The 18,806-nt window shown below is 48.7% G+C and overlaps 1 protein-coding gene across 1 annotated transcript in view; it reads right to left on the bottom strand.

Annotated features, from left to right (window-relative positions):
- Positions 1-18,806, bottom strand: part of LOC117754605 (probable ribonuclease ZC3H12C) — an 89,193-nt gene that overhangs the window by 46,368 nt on the left and 24,019 nt on the right. The gene's annotated exons all lie outside the window — the stretch shown is intronic.

The raw sequence follows: 18,806 nt of genomic DNA, 5'->3' as shown, positions 1-18,806 counted from the left end.
GTTGCATGCGTTTTGCGCACTGCGGCAAGGATAAACGCTTCACTTCCTGAGTCCGTCACGCGATGTCGATCCTTGCCTGCTAATTGCTCATTACGGTCCACGCTATCAATTGCACATCACACTGTGAACATTTTATGTAAATCGAATGATAGTTGTAAAACAAAGCTTACTTCCTGTTGCCAGTAGGTGGCGCCATCACTATTATTACCTACAGACTAATATATCTGTTCAAGTAGGGGCTCTGATGTAGCGTGAGCAATTTTGTGTCAATTGGACAATGTTACAACAACTTAATTATCACACTGATCAGTAGGTGACGCTATGACCCTGAACTAATAATATATGGAGCTGTTCAGGTCAGGATTGTGATCATAGGTCAGTAGTTCGGAGCCGGTTGGATAGTGCAGAGTAGATTTACAAAGTACTTCCTGTTTCATGGCGAATCAGTAGGTGGCGCTATGACACTGAGGAAATATTGACACATAGAGCTGTTCAGGCTTGGTCTCTAATCATGAGACAGCAGTTTGGCGATGATAGGACAATGCACACTGGAGTTATGCACACTGGAGTTATGACAACATCGTCTCCTTTGGCGAAGGATGACCCTTCGCCGCATCTCAATGTTTACACGGTTTGAGGAAATGTCATAACCGTATGTATATAAATGTATCTATAACAGTCATTGGTGTCTACAGACGCCCTCAATAAATTGGCTGAATTAAATACACTACTAATTAATCATAATGTGTTCATTCTTGGTGATCTTAATTTAGACCTCAGCATCCATCAATCTTAAAACATCTAAAACCATTTAACAGCTTGTTCCACATCTCTCTCACTCCAACCTCAAGGATTCTGCTTAGTCAAGCTTAACTGACGTGATACTGACAAACCGACCGGACAAATATCCGCCAGAGGTGTTTTTGACTTTGGTATTAGTGATCATTGCCCGACAGTTTGTACCACACATCTGAAACGGAGTAAAACAAATTCACACACAGTGGTCAGGAGGAAAGTGAAACATTTTAATGACCAGGGCTTTGTACACAACCTTTACTCCAGACCAATTACTGACAATCTAAAAATGCCTGAATTAACGTTAAGCTATTATACTAGTGTTTTGAACTCAGTCTTAGACAAACACGCACCTTTTAAAAACACAAGAACAAGATGTAGCTCAAGTCCCTGGTTCACAGCTGAGATTTCTAACTCGAACTATTCCAGAAATACTGCGAGCAGCAGAACAAATCCCTGCCATCGGCTCTTCTTTAGACAGATGAGGAATAAGTCAGTGCTGCTGTCAAAAAAGACAAATCTGACTCTTACCCGAAGTCTTTTACTAATTCTTCTTACAACCCCAGTTAAATCTGGTGTGTGGTGTGTTTGTGTTAGAGCCGTGAAGATGATACAACTTTTGTCTAGCTCGAAATTCAGATATAATAATGTGTTATTTTATCACGATAATCATAACCAGCTTGTTATCGTTGTAGTTACAAAGTGTGCATCTCTATAAACATGTGAATCTGCAGAATCTTTAGATCAGGGTCCTTCTGGTTATATGTGAAGTGTCAGGGATGTGAGGGAAGAAGAATGAGAAGAGAAGAGAGGAAAAGAATGAAGGAAATGAGACATGAAAAGTTGCTGAGTCAGCAGGAGAAGAGGAGGATGAAAAAGTGGACAATAAAAGGAGTGAAGAGCAGAGGAGGAGAAACAAGTAGAGGTTTGGAGGAATTTAATATTATAAACACCTTAAGAACTCTTAATACATCTTTTAATTTATATTCTCCTCTTTCAGTGGAGGTGATTTCCAGGAATAAACGAGAGGAGTTGTGGAGAATGCAGGGGAAGAAGAAGAGGAACATGAGGACGATAAAGAAATGAAGAGGAGGAGAGGAGAGCAGAGGTATAGTACAGTCTACATATCGGAACTGCAGGAACAAGAGACGGGTGACCTGAACGACAACCGTCCGTCACGACAGACATGGTCTTCGGAACTGGTAGGGGAATGGCATTTCCTGTACATGGAAGACAACAGGGTTTTTGGCTACATGAAACTGGTTCCAGAAACGGTCTCGGTGGTCACCGGTGAACACGGGGGAGGATCCTTCAAGAGAGCCGAATTCACTATCCCTTCGGGGGTTGCTGGAGGAGCCCGAGGATGACTCCACCTCTGACCGCTGTTACGACTACGCCCTGTGTCCCTGTTGTCAGATATCATTCAAAGTCCCCACGTTTTGGAGTCACGCGTTGTTTGAAATCGCAGACAGGGGTAACAGGGTGCCGGCCCGGCGGACCTTGGATCGCTCGGAGACGCCCAGGTGGATAGTGGAAGACAGTTCGGGTTGGAGCACACCTATTTACAGACCCCGAGAATTAGATAGCACGTGTGAAATAGGACAGAGTCTCGCAGAGCTAAACCTGAAACACTTCCTTTCAGACTACGTCTTCTCCCGAGCTCTCGACCGCACGTTCGAGTTTCTGGCTTTACAGTTGAGAACCTGATCCAAATGTTATTTTACTCGTATCGACCTCGCACTACGTCCTCTCCCCTCCACAGCCCCAACCTCCCCAGCCTCAGCATCCCATTCACCTGTCCGATGATAGGATTTTGCAGACCGTATGGGACAACTCTTTGACACTCGACTACCTCATTGGAGTAGCCTAACTAGGCAAAGATTACTCCTTCGTACAGTACAGGCCCACAGAGAAACACAAAAGGTGTGCAGGGTTAAAGATCAACCCTGTTCAGCAGATCAACATGTTCATCCAGATGCTGCGAGACAGGACCATACCGATAGAGACAGCCCTACATACGCTCATCCCGTCGACCAAAAAGTCTTTCTGGGTAAGAGTTTCACTAGCGGACCTGACAGAGCTCAGCTTGGAACCTCTCTGGATGATCAAGGGGCACTAGCCTAGGCTCTGAACTCCTTGGGGAAGGGGGAAAGGAAGGAGGATGCAACACACCAAATGTATACACAAACTTTAATCGTGGAATGCAAACCAGGATGAAATCGAGACAACACCTGAAAAGAGTAACGAACACACTGTACAATAGAAGATCTCGTCATAACCACAACAATCCAAACGTCATCTCCCTGAATCCCGAAGACCATCAAGAGCGATCGCCTCCATCTTCTGCGATCCCTGGAGTACACATGCAGCAAGCGCCGGTCGTTCCTGAGATCACATCACACGTTGCTTCTCACAGTCTGACTGCGCCACAGGGCCTCGATGAGTCAACGGGTATACACACGGTTGAGCAGCTCGCTGACCCTGTGTCCGAAGTGATCTCTCCTGTAGAGATCTTGCCAAGACGTCATTTGCGTCAGCCCTCCGAGCCCCATGTCCCACAAGGAGAAGCGACCGAGAGTCTGATGCGTCGTGGTTGCTCGCTGATGTGACCACCGAGAGCGACCTCTCCACTCCATTTCCCAACTCCTGCTCCTTTTCATCTTCACATTTCACATCGGAAGGCCTGACACCCAGCTTGTTGGCCAACAGTAACCCGTACGCCGTCGGGTGCAAAGAGTCCCGTGTCAACATGATCTCGTTGACTGTGAGCGAGACGTCTGGTTTTCTCCCAGATAGGCTGTCTGCAAATGTCACCCCCGAGGTGTTCAAGAGTGTCACCAGCATACAGTGGAAAACGTGCACAGGTGACCCAGATTCTAACTCTCTCATCGTGTCCCTGTTGTTGTATTGGATGGTATTGTGTCTTCTGTTGAACTGGCTGAATCCGGACAGTGTGCTCCTCCAGAAATTGGTCCACATGCTTAGGGTTTCCTCTAGGTGGGCCACGCTGACAGACGACGGGTAGTTGCACACTAGTTTGACGTCGGATCCGAGCTCCGTGACAGGCTCTGAGGGTTTGATCGCGCCACCGTCGCGTATGGCCTGTTCCAACCACCTCACGATGCTCTCGGCCATCTGCAGCAGCCCCCGATCCTTGCAATCGCTCTTGAGCTATTCAAAGGCCCGGTGGGGGTGCCTGGTTACCTCCCCGAGAAATTGCCTGACGAGCAGAACCTCCTTGCCTTCGGATACCATAGAAGCCATAATTTTACTCAGGCTGTGCAAGACGCTCGTGGACCTGTGCTCGGAGACTGTAGTCCCGACCCCAGATCTCAGAAAAACATCTGGTAGCTCGGCCGCGTCCAATCTCAAACGCAACGCCATCGACGTAACCACAGACGTAATTGTTGCGGAAAACCTGCTGAGATGACACGGTGATGATTCGAGTTTACTAATGTAACACGACAACTGCACAGAAGAGATGCGTCGAGCTCTCTCTAAGCTGCCCGTTACATCCCACGGAGCGCAAGTCAAGAGGCCTTATTATAAATCGTTTAGCAAAGGTGTAAGTTACACTAGGGACATCGTCTAAAGGACATAGCCTTGCCTTTCCACATCCCCTTCTATCTGTCCATACCACAGACAACCCTACAGCATCATGAGTGTGGTAACCATGGACCCAAGCAACTACAAGCTGAAACCACTGGAAACTATCGCATGGTTAGTGAAAGCCCCCGGGTTCATGGCTAATCCGACCAGTTCGTTCTCGGAGTATATGGTCGAAAAACAATCAGAGCCTCGGCTACAAATAGTTCCATTGCGGCAGATGTAATCGTCCTGATATCGCAGGCTCACATGGGAGTTACCCTGTTCAGACAACAGAGACACACAAGTCTTCTACTCGCTGGCTTTGTGTACAGGATGCTGGTCCCGGACGAGGCGGTGCCCACGGGTATGAGATTCTGCAGGCGCTACAGGATCACGGATCAACGCGAGGCTCAGATGGGCACATACGACACAATTGGCAACGGAGTGGAGACTAAAGATTACAGCCAAGTATTCCAGCACACGTCCAAGGTGGTCACGATGCAATTCGGAAGCCTCCTGAGCGTTACGGTGCCCTCGGTGGCAGCGGACCTGATCAGACCAGAGTTAGACAGGGTCAGCACTTCGTGGGAGCTAACCAGGACCATTGAAGTGCTCCGATAACGCTCAACCCACCTTGACGGACCGGGTGGCTCAAAGGACTAAGACAGCCACTCGCGCGGAGAAATTAGACTGCGAATTGGTGATGGCGGAGCTCATGTGCGGTATGATCAACCTACAACCCGACTCCTTTGTTTGCACGCTGGAAAACGCTCGGAGGATACTAGGGAGCGATAAGCCAGAAGTCATAATCGTGGGTGACACCCTGTTCCGCGTCATATCCTGTAGCTCTAATGGTACGATAGGGTCACGTATCGTGAGCTGCGACACCAATATCACCCCGGAGTTCTCAGTGTACACCATGGCCAACGAGACCAGTAGAGGGTCGGACTATGAGTTCACCATGCAACCGGTCACCCGACACAGTCTGGGTGACAAGGACCTACCTTTCACAAACGAATCATGCTTCCGAGATAGCTCGATCGAGATGAAGGTGAACTACATTGTGCTCGGAGGGGGTACCACCGACAAGATTCCCATTGTGAACGTGGTCGGCGTGCAGATGGAACATGGCAACACCAGAGACACGTCCACCGAACACAAGGCATTCTGTAACTCCGACGGGTTCAAGTGGGAGTACTTTATGGTCGGCTGCACGGCGCCTGCTCTGAACCAGCTCAACCCCTCGAACGTACTCTCTGCCATAGACTCCGAGATAAACTACAAACAGATCGCCCAGAGGTCACCCTCCACCTTGTACCTCCACCAATATGACGGAGCGGTCACAGGCGTCAGTCTTCGTAGCCTTCACCCCGTGGGTAACCCGAAAGAGCTGTTCACTAGCGAGCGTAGGGCGAGGCTGCAAAATGACATGAACGCGTTGATGCGAAACGATCCCAACGCTATCCCTGTAGAAAACCTGGGCTCTCTTGCATACAGTAGAGACTGGTACGATAAGATAAACAACCCCGCGTCCGTACTCGAATTTGACACCCGTAACATGGTGGTTCCTCACCCACCTGACAACAGACCGAACAACGGACAAAATGTGGTGTCCGAACTCTGGGTAATTAGGCCCCGGGTGGCTCTATTCAACTCTTTGTCCATGAACAGCATTGACAACGAGTTCGCTCAGATCGGCAGCGAGTTACTCGCTCACTTCGGCGACACCGAGCAAACAAAGTTGTGTAACAACCTGAAGTTTCTTGATAACGCATTCCATTACGAACAGGGTATAGAGTCGACGGTTAGACTAAGACAGCTGATCCTAAACGGAGAAGATACCAGCAACATATTGACCGTGGGGTGGCCCAAACTAAGATCGTTCTGGTCTTGGTTAGCCGACCCCATCTGCGCCGTTTACATACGGCGAACCCTGGTGAGTAAAGAAGAGACAAATGGTATTACCGCTGACGAACGTACCGTATTGTTGCAATTGGAGGGAATGATGAACAGCCTGCTCAATCTGTTTAAGGGTATAGTTGGGAACAGAAACAACTCTGTGATAGCCTCCATGCCTATGTGCTTCGTCAATGAAACTGGAGCTATGACGACTGATTATGGCTACCCAACCACCTTCACCTTGGATGATGTGGACTATTGCAATCTAATGTACTGGATAATCCTCCCGGGTCTAGGGGCTCGAGTGTACCACAGTACTGCTTCGAACAATGCCACTGTCAGCCACCGTATCCAATACAGATCTAGCGAGCTCAATCTAACCAACGAGTTAGAGCTTGGCAACGGCAGCGAGCTCACGGTGATGCGTTTGACTGGACAATGTGCTTTCTCCAAGGTAGCGCCACGGAACTGGGTCGATGTCAGCCAACAATTTGAACCTACTGCGTCCACACACAACCGTTGTACGGACACTGGATTCAGCAATACGTCCGTTGTAACATACATGTGGGCGATCAGACTTCGCAAGCTCATGGACGTGAGCAACATTCTAGTTCCGCAGAATTGCAATCGATGTATGTGGGGATACATCCCTTCGTGTACTCAGTAAGGTGGAGAGGGTGGGGAGGACAGCCCATACAGTGTAGCTGGACGGGCACGGACACTATCAGGAAAGCACTGGAAAAATGTCCTTTCTTTGGCATGTTGAACAAGAAGGCTGTGCCTAACTTTCAGATTCTGACATACCCCAAGGGTTGGTGGTTACCTGACAACCTTCCCTGTAACCTCCTTGAGCCTGGTGAAAAGGGTGGCCCTACAGTTATGGTTGCTCCTACATCTACTTGCCAACCACAGTATCCAACAAAAAGCGTAACGCCTCCCGGAGTCTTCACCATACGGATAATGATGGAACTTGCAAAATGTGCACTCAATGTGCGACGCACGCGCACAACGCCTTCTGCATTGGTGGTGGTGATTGACCCCAGTAATACCATAGGGGACTCGTTAAAGGATGACATACAGTTCTGCTCAGAAGTACTCACGGATCCCTACACTCACCTTCACCTAGGTTCCATGTTGGTCCCCTTGGGTCAATTCGGTGGGGTTCTCGAACATGGTGGCATGTATGAGATATGTACAGATGTACATCGGAGAAGTAGGCTTCTTGGGCGAAGACATAACACAGCGATACCCCAAGAGCATTCTGGACTAACTGCGAGGACAGTGGACACTGTGGCTGTGGTTGTTGGAAACATGCAGGTCGTCTCTGCTGACCGTTCCAAATCCTAGAGCTCAAACTGGATTAGGAGCACGAACAGAGGATCGAGACTCTCCCTGAGAGGACCGCGTTGGCCTCGACACGGTTCTCTGTGCAAGCGTAGTCCTCTTTGATTGTGACGGCTCGTTGCTTGTGAACGATACGCAGTGACAGTGGGAATATCTTTTATCTTTTTTATTTTGTTTTTACAAAGCATCTGTTCTAGGGAACGTGTCTGTATGTTTGTGTACAATAAACCCTATCACCAATATGTACTCAGCGTTTCTATTTTATTTTTCTTCTTCTTCTTCTTCTTCTTCTTCTTCTTCTCCTTCCGAGGACGAGCACAATGACGAATCTGCAGCAGCATCACGCACTGGGTCGTAGTCATCGTCTTCATAGTCGTCTTGGTCTTCTTCTTGGTCTTCTTCTTCTTCTTGGTCTTCTTCTTCTTGGTATTCAGCGTCTTCCAGTTCAGAGGATTGTTGCTTCTTGGTCTTCTTCTTCTTGGTCTTCAGCGTCTTCCAGTTCAGAGGATTGTTGCTGGGAGAACAGCTGTCGGAGAACCTGTTCTCTGGTGAAACGCGCTTGACGTGACCTTGTCAGGGAAAACGGCACGCTGACGTGATGTACCGGATTTATTGTTAGTAATCTATCTATATCCCTATGCACGCGCATACACGTGGGGTGGGGTGGGCGGGTGAATCGGTCAAGTCGATTCCAATTGCGATCTCAACGACCCCACAGGAAGATCGGGGGAATGAGTGATCTGTGGGTCTCGACGACCCCCCGAGGAGGCACGCAGCGCTGACTTCTGGCTTGGCCTCTCTCGGCGGGGGCTCCGAGCGACCCGATGAGAATCGGGGGAATGAGCAATGTGTGGGTCTCCAAGACCCGAGGAGGATCGGGGAATGAGCAATGTGTGGGTCTCCAAGACCCGAGAAGGATCGGGGAATGAGCAATGTGTGGGTCTCCAAGACCCGAGGAGGATCAGGGAATGAGCGATCCGTGGGTCTCCAAGACCCGAGGGGGGATCGGGGAATGAGCGATCCGTGGGTCGCCAACACCCGAGGAGGATCAGGGAATGAGCAATGCGTGGGTCTCCAAGACACGAGGAGGATCGGGGAATGAGCGATCCGTGGGTCTCCAAGACCCGAGGGGGGATCGGGGAATGAGCAATCCGTGGGTCTCCAAGACCCGAGGGGGGATCGGGGAATGAGCGATCCGTGGGTCTCCAAGACCCGAGGGGGGATCGGGGAATGAGCGATCCGTGGGTCGCCAACACCCAAGGAGGATCAGGGAATGAGCAATGCGTGGGTCTCCAAAACACGAGGAGGATCGGGGAATGAGCGATCCGTGGGTCTCCAAGACCCGAGGGGGGATCGGGGAATGAGCGATCCGTGGGTCTCCAAGACCCGAGGGGGGATCGGGGAATGAGCGATCCGTGGGTCTCCAAGACCCGAGGAGGATCGGGGAATGAGCAATGTGTGGGTCTCCAAGACCCGAGGAGGATCGGGGAATGAGCGATCGGGGAATGAGCAATGTGTGGGTCTCCAAGACCCGAGGAGGATCGGGGAATGAGCGATCCGTGGGTCTCCAAGACCCGAGGGGGGGTCGGGGAATGAGCAATGTATGGGTCTCCAAGACCCGAGGAGGATCGGGGAATGAGCGATCCGTGGGTCTCGATGACCCCCGAGGAGGCACACAACGCTGGCTTGTTACAATGACACGGAAAAAGAAAAAGAAACAACACACAGACGTTGCACGAATCTAAGAACTGAGCAGAAACAAAACAAAAAGGTAAACACGGCCAACGAAGCACAGCGAGCCGCCTTGCACATCAACAGAGAGGATAAAATAAAATAAAATAAAACAACAGAGTGGCCGTCCAGTGGCTGAAAATAGAAATGTACAGGGAAGATAAAACCGTCAGTGTGAAAACTAACAGCCGGACGCGAAAGGGGTCTCGATGACCCCCGAGGAGGCACGCCGCGCTGGCTTTGGTCTCTCTCGGCACGGTGGACTCTGAGTGACCCGAGGAGGCACGCCGCGCTGGCTTCTGGCTTGGTCTCTCTCGGCGGGGGCTCCGAGCGACCCGAGGGGAGGATCGGGGAATGAGCAATGTGTGGGTCTCGATGACCCACCCCCCTAGGAGGCACGCCGCGCTGGCTTCTGACTTGGTCTCTCTCGGCTCGGCGGGGTCTCGATGACCCCCCCGAGGAGGCACGCCGCGCTGGCTTTGGTCTCTCTCAGCTCGGCGGGGTCTCGATGACCCCCCGGGGAGAATCTGGGAGTGAGCGATCCGTGGGTCTCCAAGACCCGAGGAGGCACGCCGCGCTGGCCTGGCCTCCCTCATGAGCCTCGGACGGCTTCGGGCTGGAGATCCTCACTGAGACGTTTCCGTTTTTTCGCAGCGCTGACTTCTGGCTTGGCCTCTCTCGGCTCTGCGCGGTCTCGATGACCCGAGGAGAATCGGGGGAATGAGCGATCCGTGGGTCTCGACGACCCCCCGAGGAGGCACGCAGCGCTGACTTCTGGCTTGGCCTCTCTTGGCTCGGCGGGGTCTCGAAGACCCGAGGACGCACGCCGCGCTGACTTCTGGCTTGGCCTCTCTCGGCGGGGGGGGGGTCCGAGCGACCCGAGGAGAATCGGGAAATGAGCAATGTGTGGGTCTCGATGACCCACCCCCCGAGGAGGCACACCGCGCTGGCTTTGGTCTCTCTCGTGAGCCTCGGACGGCTTCGGGCTGGAGATCCTCACTGAGACGTTTCCGTTTTTTCCAGTCCTTTCCAGACGAAGCTCGTCCTGTACTCAAAGTCCGATTTCTTCATCGCGTGAGTCGACGGAACCGCGACGGAGACGGCGCGAGGGTTGAGGGGACGTGTGGAGCAATAACCACCAGAAGAGTTCAACGACTGTAACTGTGTTTATTTCACTGGCGACATTTCAAACAATCGGGTTTCAAGTTTTCGATTTATATTTGTCTGTAATTACAATACAGTGACACGGAAAAAGAAAAAAGAAAAAAGAAAGAACACACAGACGTTGCACGAATCTAAGAACTGAGCAGAAACGAAACAAACCAAAACAGATAAACGCGGCCACCGAGGCACAGCGAGCTGCCTCGCACATCAACAAAGAGGACAGGAAAAACAACAGAGTGGCTGGCCATCCAGTGGCTGAAAATACAAATGTGCAGGGAAGATACAACCGTCAGCGTGAAAACTAACAGCCGGACGCAAAAGGGGAACCTCCCTGGCCTCTCCGTGGGTCTCTGGGTCTCGATGACCCGAGGAGAATCGAGAATGAGCAATCCGTGGGTCTCAATGATGAGGAGGATTAGGATTTGGGTCTTTCTTTCTTTCTTTCTTTATTTAGTTTTTTTTAAACATTTTTTTATTTTTTGTGTGGGGGGTTAGGGTTATGGGTTGACATATACTGTTGCGAACCGACCTGGCCTCTCCGTGGGTCTCGATGACCCTAGGAGGATTAGGATTTGGGTCTTTTTATTTTGTTTTGTCTTGTGGGGGGTTAGGGGTTGACATATACTGTTGCGAACCGACCTGGCCTCTCTGTGGGTCTCGACGACCCGAGGATGAGGAGTAGGAGGATTAGGATTTGGGTCTTTCTTTCTTTCTTTCTTTCTTTCTTTTTTATTTTTTGTGTGGGGGGTTAGGGTTAGGGGTTGACATATACTGTTGCGAACCAACCTGGCCTCTCCGTGGGTCTCGATGACCCTAGGAGGATTAGGATTTGGGTCTTTTTATTTTGTTTTGTCTTGTGGGGGGTTAGGGGTTGACATATACTGTTGCGAACCAACCTGGCCTCTCCGTGGGTCTCGACGACCCGAGGATGAGGAGTAGGAGGATTAGGATTTGGGTCTTTCTTTCTGTCTTTCTTTATTTAGTTATTTTGCCCGGTCAGGGTTTGGGGGGGCGGTTACACGCACACGCACACACGCACACACACACACAGGGTCAGGTTGACCCTGGGGCAACACAAGGGTTATAGCAACAAAGGAAAAACAGCTGCAGGGTTTTTTTTTACACATACGATCAGATAAAAGGTGCAACGAGCTGCCGAAGCGTTTATCTGATCCGAGATCAGTTCAACCACTCAGTGTGCCTGTGTGTGTGTCTGTGCGTGTCACAGTATTATATTTGTTATTATATGTCATTTTTTACATATACATGTTCAGTTTTCATCATTGAGATTGATGTACACTAACCAGCATCTGGAATAAAAGAGCAAACTGGGATAAGATTATTTTTTATTTTCTATTTTCCAAAAATATGTATGTAATACAGGTGTGAGGAGGGAGGGGAGGGTAAGGAGGGGAGGGGGGGAGTCAGGATGAGGGGACGGTTGAGGAAGAGGAGGACCTCCGTCGTTTAAAGAGAAAACAGGGGAACATCTTCCTCCTCTGTCCTCTGCTGCGAGGACAAACTGCAAACAGTGGCCTCATGAGGCCTAATGCTATGGGGGGACAGAATCCTATCACCCCGTGGGAAGCTCACTTGAGGGATCGCTTCATCCATGGCATCAGACCGGAGATTAGTGAGATGGTGCAAGCAAGCTGCATCGCATGGGAGTCTGCGAATCTCGGGACAGTCGAGTTACATGCCACCCATGCCGAAAAACTCTTTAATAGTAAGAAAAAGAAAAAAAGTTCTGAGTTTGTTTAAAATGTCAAATTCTGATCCCCATGTTCCACTAATCAAACCCAAACAAAAATAATGGAAGGATTTGGAACCTTGGACCAAAAAGTGTAATGCGGCTACTGGATGGGAGAAAACATCTGATCCTAATATTGATTTTCACAGAGGTTTGAAGGTGAATCGCAGGAGATTTCCTGCAGTGATAAATGCCATCAGGAGTGTTGAACTCATTCCTGATATAGATTTTGTCAATGTTAAACATACATGTGTTGTTTTTCCTTTCCTATTATTCTAAAGCATACAAATCAACACATGACAGATGCTGCATCTCATTTCAAAATAATAGTTCACAACAAAACAGTAAATACACACACAGGTGTTTCTACCTGTGGAGCTGGAACAAGTTACCAATAGAGAAATAAAAATAATTAAATAATTTTCCACTGGTCAAGAGGAAGATGAGTGGGATTCGATCCAGCTTGGAGAAACTGGGCCACAGGGACACACACACATCAGCCTGCAGCATTTGATATGACAGCGTGCCCCCATGAGGTGGCCTTTAATATATCGTGAAATTGGCCGTTTTGCAACATTTTTCTTGATTTTCTTCTGTGTTCTTGATGAAAAACAAAAACCCAGCCACATTAAGAGAACTGATATCTATGAGTGAGTTAAATTTGGTGCAGCTTGATTGAATCTCAGGATGGTGCTGGGCCTTTGTGATGGTATCTGATATTCTAGTGTTTCGAGTTGCGTCTGTGTGCAGCCACAAGAGGTCTCAAGATCACAGAGTTAAAAATGGAGCCTCGTGAATATAAAGCAGAAATATGAGGTGTGTAGTAACTCCACACTCTGGAATAAACATGTGCCAGAATGGATGAATCTGACAGAACACAGTTAGAAACAGAGAAGATGATAAACAACAGCTCTTTCGTATGAACTGACAGAACTGTAAAGGCTGTAAATGTGTTTATATGGTGTGAATTACATGAACCACAGGATCCAGGCAGCTCTCCTCCCAGTTATTGCTCAATACATTAAGACACCGGCAGACTTACAAAAGATCCCATAAAAGGAAATTGCAACATGTGCTGAGGTTTTCACAGAAGGGGAAGTCAAAGCTGCGTAGGGTACGACTGAACATAGATTTCAGTGATATTCATGTGACCTGAAGAGGCTGCCTTTGTAGACATAACATCAGGCTGGTGTAGATATAACATCAGGCTGGTGAGTTCTCTGTTTTGAACAATAGAAAGTGCTGGGACCATTTTCACCTGTAATCAGAACCCCTGACATCACTGTTACTGTTAGTTCAAGATCATATTATATCTATAGTGTCATTTCAGACAAGCTTTTACCAAGCAAAGCATATGTTCACCAAGCACCAGATCTGTGTTGTCTTATCATTTTTCTTGACCCTGAACCCAACTGGATGTTTTGAAATCCAGAATCCCGGCATTTGGGAGAAAGATGAAGGGGGTGGAATGGAACGAGGACAAAACATTACAGTAACAATATTAATGATTTATTCAACAATATTGTTTTTCTCACTTTTTCCAAATGAAAACAAATCAAAACTCTGAAGTCCACCTGAAGAAATTTCCCCCTTTTATTGGAAACTGAAAGAAATAAACAAAATTAATAATGAGTAATCGTCACCATCAAGCATTTGCAAATATATGCATCATAAAATTGCTCCATATTAAGATAAGATAAGATAAGATAAGATACGATTAATCCATTATTAGTCCTACAACAGGGATATTTGCAATGTTACAGCAGGGACAGTGACAGTAGAGTAAAATAATATAATAATAAGTAAACATGCAATAAACACAAGGAAATATGAAAAATAATATATACAGAAGAAATAATGTACCGGGTAAAAACAATATATACAGTATATATAAGATATATATGGTGGTATAGCACAGATAGAAATGAGCATTGCACAGTTGAAGTTCAATCTATCTACTAAATCCACAAATGTCTGTCTGTCTGTTTGTGGAACACATATCTTGTGAATCGTTCATCTTGGAAATTGTATTTATTTTTATGAAAAACATTGACTCTAAAATCGGTGCAAAAAAAAGAAAAAAAAACTCAGAATCTGGTTGATCATGGATGCACAATCGGCTTTATTGCAAACAAACCAGGTAGGATGAGCACAAAGTTTTCTAATTTCACTCTGCACCATAGAAAAACAGTCCATTCCGAACAGGCAGGTTTTGGAATTTCAAACCACAGTGAGAATAATCTCCATTCAATTATTTCAACTCTGGTTTGGGAGGAGTGGCGCTAACTTTAATCTCTACCGGTCTAACCCTAACCCCCTAACCCTCTTTTATAATGGTGAACATTTTAAATGTGTTCTCCACTGGTGTTTCATGGTCACCATTAGAGTTTATTGATTGAGTTATTGAAAAAATATATAATTGCAGACTAATTGATTGCTTTAAATGATTGAATTTAAACATCCTCAACTTATTTATCGGTATCAACTTTCACAAGCTCACACTCATGAGGCAAACAACTGCAGACTTCACACTGAAAGCTCACAACACATATTGATAATCTTCCAATCACTGGTATAATCACCCCGAAATTCAACCACAGAAAACTTTCCCTCGTCTGCAGGGGAAAAAATAACAGTGTGGTCGAAACTTTTTTTCCACATGAGACCGAAAAACCAGCTTCTTGGATATGGCTGCTCAAACTTTCACATTGTGGCTTTCGGCGGAGTTCACGTTTTCTGCAGCGCATCCTGTTGGAGAAAAGTGACATTCATATCAGGATTGTGGTTTATTTATAAAAAACCTGTCTGTCTCCAGGGGAATTCCTCTGTGCTGTGGGGAAGCCCAGGTGTGTGCTAACACCTCTGCATGACTACAACACTTTTACAGTGATTTTGAGAGAATTACTCTCAGATCAGCTTGTGATTGTGATGGAAACACAGACTTTCTCTGGTGACTATTTAGGTTCCCTTGGTCCATATTGCAGATTGTAAACTTGAGCCTGACTGATTCGTCCTTTGGATGAGAACATCGTCCGATATCAGCCTTTCAGATGGTATTAGAATTAAAGTTTGTCAATATGAAAACTTCTATTTAAATGAAAAGACAATGTAGGAAAGATATGCATTTAATATTTTACACAAAAAGGTTAATTTTCTTTATTGAATTTCTAGAATTTGATTGGGTTTTCTTTTTGTTGATAATTACCTATAATAAGGTTTATGGTTAAACTGTAAAATATTAAGTCTCAATTATTGTCATAAGGGTTTGATAATGACATCTTAGGAATCATTGCCAATATTTTCTATTTATATATACATATTGTTAGACGCCGCAGTACAGGAGTGTTTGGACAAACTATCCAATTCAATTGTTAGAGTCTTTAGCCTGATAGAATATTATTCTGTTAAAGTTTGATGAAGCTGGTGGTGAAGAGCTTCTTCTTCTTTTGACTTTGAGGTTCTCTTTCAACATTCGTTTCGGTATCTCACTATGGGACACGCTCTCCCGCTGTTCCCCAGAAGGAATTTTACACTACGCCAGTCCTGACTGGCAGGCAGATGTGACGTCTGTCACTAGAGGAGGGACTTCCTCCTTCTATATAAGACCGGATGTCCCGTCATCGCCTCAGTCTAAAACCTCTTCTCTCTCCCAGAAGCATTATCTCAGATGGCAGGTGTAGCTGAAGGGCTAACAAATCTGTTCACAGAGCGAGCTAACCACTCGGTCGAAGAGCGTTACCTGAACGCTGCATAGCTGGCAGTTTAGTAGATAGTCACCATAATAGCTACTCACCGCTTCCAATTTATCGGAAGAGATGGCAACCATGGACCCTGCTCCTGTCCTCACCATGGACAAAAGCAAGGTACCACCGAGGTTGTGCACATGTGGAAACAAAATCTCGGGGGCAGATACCCACTCTGTATGTTTGACGTGCCTCGGGCTGGAACACGTCCGAGAATCGCTAACATCCCCAGACACCTGCGAGCACTGTGCACGCCTTTCCACAAAAACCCGCCGATGCAGGCTAGTGCGCCAAGCTAGCTTGTCAGCAGTGGATCCTATGATAGGGGTAACCGTCCCCCGTCCACAGGATAGTGCAGAAGACACCCAGGGAAACACCTTTCCCGCGGGTGCCAGCTAGGGCGATCAGCTCGACGCCGTGGCACCACTACATGACTCTGACGAGCCCGAGACCGACGCAATGTCCGGGCAGGGCGTAACCGTCGGAGGTGACTCCAACTCACTGGTGTCTATTAGCCTTGGCTCCGAGGATGACGTGGAATCCGCTTTCACCCCACCAGCCACGAGGCTGGTGTCCGAAGATGGTACATGCAGCCCACCGGCTTCCAGCATGGACCTGCACGAAGTCTGTAAGAAAGCGGCCGTTTAACTGGGAATTGCGTGGCCTGAAGCCCTCACCGAGACCACCATGTCCCGCTATGAGGGTAAAAGGCTCCCCAGAGCAAAAGCTTCCACCAAACAGCTTCTGCCTGCGTTTCCCGAGTGCCTGGAGGAGGCGACACGGTCCTGGAGTAATCCACTCTCCGCCAAGAACCCCGTCCAGGGAGGGGTGACGTTGGACTGGGCTGATATGGAGGGAAAAGGCTTCTCCCACCTGCCCCCGGTCGAACCTTTACTGGTGACTCACCTCCACCCGACTCAGAGGTCCACCATGACCTCAGCCGGCCCCACCCTGCCCTCCAAAGCGGACTGTTTCCAGTCATCGCTGACGGAGAAGAGCTACAAGGCGGTAGCCACATCGGTGAAAGCTCTGAACGCCTCTTCGCTGCTGCTCGCCTACCAGCTGAGTATGACATGGTGGCTTCCCCTTCCACAGCGGTATGGGACGAGCTGTGCGTGGTTACGGACCTCTGCCTGCGTCTGCACAGATGCGCTGTCCAGGCATCGGAAAGAGCCATGGCCCTGATGATTCCCCAGGAGAGAGCTCGGTGGCAAAATTTATCTAGCCTCTCCCAATAGGAAAAGGCCCAACTCCTCGATGTTCCCGTGGACCCGAAAGGCTTATTCGTTAGCCACCATGCAAAAACACTGTGAGGAGAAAAAGAGAGAGGGGGAAGCGCTCCAGCTTTGCCTCCCCAGGAAAGCATCGGCCGCTCCCCCAGCCGCACACCGGCAAATATTCGCCCAAGCTGTGGCACGGCCAGGTTCCCATATCCCGAAACGTCAGACTCACCCTCAGGCTGGCGGTCGGGGCCAGAACAAACCACAGGAGCTCAAGGGCGCCTGGGAGAAGAAACCCTTTGCTTCCAGCATGACAGCGGGAGATCCAGCTGCACATCCTGCCACTCTAGGTGCCAAGAAGAAGAGGCGCGTTACCTAGCGCGCCTCCACCAGTCGGGGGGGGGACGGGTTCAGCCAGACGCCTGCGTCCCTCCCGGCGGAAGGGGTTCAGCTCCGAGGGGCCATGTTGGCACTCACGGTTCACGTACAATCAAAGAAAGGAAAGGTCATCGCTGCAGAGCGCTCTGTGGAGCCACAGCCGAGTGTTTCCAAAAGCACACAGTGCACAAGCACAAACCCGTGCCCAAACAAACACAAAATTCCTTTTCCCTCGGTGAAATGTTCAATAAATGTCATATGCGGTGCGCATCCAGGCCACATGCCGAGGGCGCAACCTCGAAATGACAAAAACAATCAAAATAATAGAGGAACGGAGCATGGGGGTACGGGCTCGCATAACACCACAAGGGGGCAGTAGGGCTCCACTTATGGCACAGCGACCCAGCCTGCCTGTTGCAAAGGGCAATATGAGCGCTGGAACCACGCAGCTTGTGTTACCCACCGCTGCTCAGGCACTAGGGCCGCTGGCGGCTCGAACCCGACAGTGGCAAACCTGTGGGGCATCGGAGTGGGTAATGAAGACTGTGACCAGGGGCTACAGGCTTCAAATTGCATCCACTCCACCTCGTTTCAACGGGATATTGCAGTCACAGGCGCAGGGAGAAAATGCGCATATCTTGCAGAAAGAAATCACTGCTCTGCAGAACAAGGCGGCTGTTCATGTGGTTCCATGAGAACAGAGCCAGAGTGGCTTCTATTCAAGGTATTTTCTGATCCAGAAGAAGGACGGGGGTGTACGTCCAATAGTGGACCTGCGTGCACTAAACACATACATGAGGCAGTACAATTCAGAATGCTGACACATTCAGCACTGATCCGCTTTGTGTGTCCAGGCAACTGGTTTACAGCCATAGATCAAAAAGACGCATATTTTCACATCCCTATTCATCCTCCTCACAGAAAATATCTCAGGTTTGCCTTCCAAGGTATAACATACGAATACCTGGTGTTCCCGTTCGGTCTTTCATTAAGCCCACGGGTGTTTGTGAAATGCACCGAGGCAGCTGTGGCACCCCTGAGGGAGGGGGGTATACGTTTGGCTGGCACAGTCGCCCCAGCAAATTCAGGCCCGCACCAGTCAGCTCACATCGCATCTGGCGGCCCTGGGTTTTACAATAAACTGGGAAAAGAGTATTCTGAATCCAACTCAGAGAATCACATTCTCAGGACTGT

Source organism: Hippoglossus hippoglossus, chromosome 21, assembly GCF_009819705.1.
Source record: "Hippoglossus hippoglossus isolate fHipHip1 chromosome 21, fHipHip1.pri, whole genome shotgun sequence".
Classification (NCBI taxonomy): Eukaryota; Metazoa; Chordata; class Actinopteri; order Pleuronectiformes; family Pleuronectidae; genus Hippoglossus; species Hippoglossus hippoglossus.
This window is presented reverse-complemented; position numbering and strand designations above follow the sequence as displayed.